This window comes from Elaeis guineensis, chromosome 1 (assembly GCF_000442705.2).
Source record: "Elaeis guineensis isolate ETL-2024a chromosome 1, EG11, whole genome shotgun sequence".
Lineage (NCBI taxonomy): Eukaryota > Viridiplantae > Streptophyta > Magnoliopsida > Arecales > Arecaceae > Elaeis > Elaeis guineensis.
Genome location: NC_025993.2, coordinates 159,189,728 through 159,193,167, shown reverse-complemented (window position 1 = coordinate 159,193,167; position 3,440 = coordinate 159,189,728). Strand labels below are relative to the sequence as shown.

The following is a 3,440-nucleotide window of genomic DNA, read 5'->3' as shown; positions in this document are numbered from 1 at the left end:
AACTTATGATTGGCAATAAAGTCTTATTGAATATATTGTAGGCCCATGTTGGACTACTACTAGGCTAACATGGAGATAAAACTAATATGAAAAGTGCGAGGCAATACCATCGGTTTAAAGAGTACTTTGTCTTTGATTAATGTTGAGAAAAAGTTGGCAAGGGAAAGGAAGAAATTTTAAGACCTGTTTAGGCACTTCTGTAGATCCTACAAGATGATTCCCAGCAAGAGGAAAGGGAGCTCTTAGGATCACAAAGATACTTAGGGCCCATTTGAGAAATCTAGCAGGATTGGGCTAGATTTCTTGTTGGATTAATGGAGTGAATGATCTATTTAAGTAGGGCTTATATCAACCCAATACCCCTACAATCCAAATCATGTGGAGGGGAAAAAAAAAGGCTTCCATAGATTTTTTTTTTTTTTAAATTCCCACAGACAAATAGAAGATAGGATTTAAGCTAAGATTTGAATGGGTCTTTAGAAGAATATGGACTGGAGCGGACCAACATGTCCGATTCCTGCACGAAATCCAGCCCAATGCAAGCAGACCCTTTGACTGTGTTTGATAACATCTCGAGGGACAGGAAAAGGAAGAAAGAGATCACAGGAGGTTGTGGGAGCAAGGATGGAGCCTGGCGACCCCCGTTCCTCTCCCTCTCATGTTCTGGCTCGGTCGCTTTCTACCCATTCGTCGCTTTCCTTCCCATCTATCGCAGAAACTTTCCGAGGAGCCCTTGAAAAGTGCAATTGTATGTCATCTTCTAGCAAGAATCTAGTCGCAGATCAAAACAGCCTCTTCTAAAACGTTTGTAGTCGTCTTCCTTTCCTAATGTTTTATTTGGATATTGAATGGGCTTTTAGATTGCTGCCTTTTTTTTTTTTTTTTCTTTGAATGTCCTAAGAAGTCTGTCAAAATATGGACATCAAAAAGCTAGACATGCTCTGTGAGACTCAGCATTTCTATCTTCTTTTGATTTTCTTTTTTGTTTAAAAAGATGTGTGGGTGTATTGGTAGCCACCAGTAGGTACTGTTAAGTTTAACACTGTTGCTCCTCCAATTCTTATTGATCAAATTGCTCGGAATGGTGTCGTTGCTCTTGATCACTTGTCTTGCCACTTGTTTTTGAATGGTTCGCCTTGGCTGCAGAAGTTCCTGCCACTTGTTTTTGGTTGGACCAAGTCTACCGTTACGCTGATGGACCACTACAAGTCTACATTCCCGACTACGGTCGTACAATGGAAATCTCCATCTCATCAATTTGAAAATGCTTCTATATACTGTATTTTGCGAGAAGCCAATCGAATTAATTGGACTGCCGCAGAGTTCCAAGACTTGAATATGAATCGGTAAACTTGCCAACTTAACCATTTTACCATTGCACCGAGCAATAACCTATTTTTTTTATCATTCTTTCATATATTTCAAAAAATATGTTAATCTACCACAACTTCAGCATGGGGATAAAGATCAGCTTCTGTTTAAAATGAACACGTCAGAAAGCCCAGACCTGAGCCCTATCTTTTTTGTGTACGTCACTTAATCTTCCACGGACACGAGGAGTGGCCGTGGGATGGAAAGCATGAGAATTGCGATGCGTCTGTACTATAGGGAGCCTTCCCATTCTATCATGTGGATGAGACTCGATTTCAGCAGTTACAATGTCTATATACCTTTTGATTAGGGGGTGAGGTGTAATATGAGTCCTAATCAAACTAATCAAAACCATCCACGTACATTCTAGATAAGTTAGTGGTCAAACACCACCTGAAGCTCGATCAAAGCTGGTCCAGGGATCAAGTCAAGCAAAGTGAATGACAGGTTAAAATGTCATTATAGTTTCAAACTTACGCCATCAAATGAAATGCTGATCTCTGGTGGGCGCGGGGACAAAAGAAAAAGGAAACTTTCCGAGCCATTTAGAAATGAAACAATCAAACGTAACTAAATACTAATTCTCATCTTTATCTCATCAGAGCTACGATCATATGCTTGCTTTGACAAAAAGATGTGCCCGGTCCAATTTAAGAGTATACTCAATAAAGTAAACCACTACCGTTTCCTTGGAGCATCCACCAAGCTTCCCTCTGGACCAAAATCCACCACATAAAGATGCTTGATTTTGTTGGAAAAGGGATACGTGTCGATGTCTCGCTACGAGCACTCGGCCCAGCCCTCCTCAACGACTCGGGTCCGGCTGGCGGCCCGCGCAAGCCGGGCCTCGGCCAGCACGATAAGCTTCGCGGGCACACCAGAACACGCCTCCAGCCGCCGGAGCACCGCCTCCAGCGCCGCACCTCCCGTCCCCTCCGCCACCTCGCTGAGCTTGGCGGCGAACCACAGCGCGGCCGCCAGGGCCACCCGGAAGGGCAACGCCGCCACCACCCTCGGGCACGCGCTCAGCACGTGCGCCGCCGCTCCGACGCACCGCTGTCCTCCCCTCAGCCCCATCCTCCGGCTCCAGCTCGCCAGGATCCCCTCCGCCCTCTCGTGCACCTCTTCCCGCATCCGCACCCGCCTCCCCGACCGCGGCGGCGGCGGACCTTCTTCTCCTCCTCCCTCGCCGGCGCCACGGAAGACTCAGCACTGGACAGGCAAGAAGAGCTCGTCGAAGAAGACGAGGACGGGGAGGAAGCGGGATCTGGGTCGCAGGATCGGCAGATGTAGCGGATCGGAGGGGACCCGGCGCCGGAGATGAGACGTCTGGCGTCGACGGACCAGCACTGGCGCAGGCGACCCGCCGGACGTGGCGGGCCACCAGGAAGTTGGCGCCGTGGACGGCAGCGTCGCAGGCCCAGCAAAGGAACGCCGAGTCCGGCTCGCAGTAGACCGCCGCCTCTCCCTCGCAGAGCTCGCACAATCTCCGCGGCTTCATCCCTAATCCCTATAAGTGGCTCCAAAGCGGAGGAGACAGTAGCAGTAGCGGAGAGATGGCGAGAGTAGAGAGGCGGGACCTTTATACTGGAGAGGAGCATTGGATAGAGAGATCTGAGGCGATGATGGCGGTTTTGGGGAAAAACCGGGAACCGCCTTTGGGGAAAACCGAGGGAGGAGGTTGTGACCGGATGGACCGCTTCCATGGACTTGGTTGTTTCTAATTATATATATTATATTATATTAATTTATAATTCAATGGCTGAATTATTTGATGTAGATTTTGAATTTTTGATTGGAGGGAACGGAATTAAAATAAAGAAGGAAAAGAATAGACCATTCGTTGTGGTCCAAGAGCGCTCGCCGTCCACATACCTCGTTTCCCTCGAAGTGTTTATATTTTTGTGGTTTTTTTTTTTTTTTGCCCCCCGAAGAAGCCATTTCTAATTTTTGAATGGGTGGACAAGGTGACGGGTATGTAACCGGGAAACGGCATGTAAAAGATCGTGCACGGGAATGATTCTGTTAAAGCGGATTTAAAATCTAAAAAAAAAAAAATAAAATATATT

The 3,440-nt window shown here is 47.0% G+C and overlaps 1 pseudogene; it reads right to left on the bottom strand.

Annotated features, from left to right (window-relative positions):
* Nucleotides 1-1,938: 1,938 nt before the first annotated feature.
* Nucleotides 1,939-3,082, bottom strand: LOC140852487 (B-box zinc finger protein 32-like; annotated as a pseudogene).
* Between the last annotated feature and the right edge of the window lie 358 nt (nucleotides 3,083-3,440).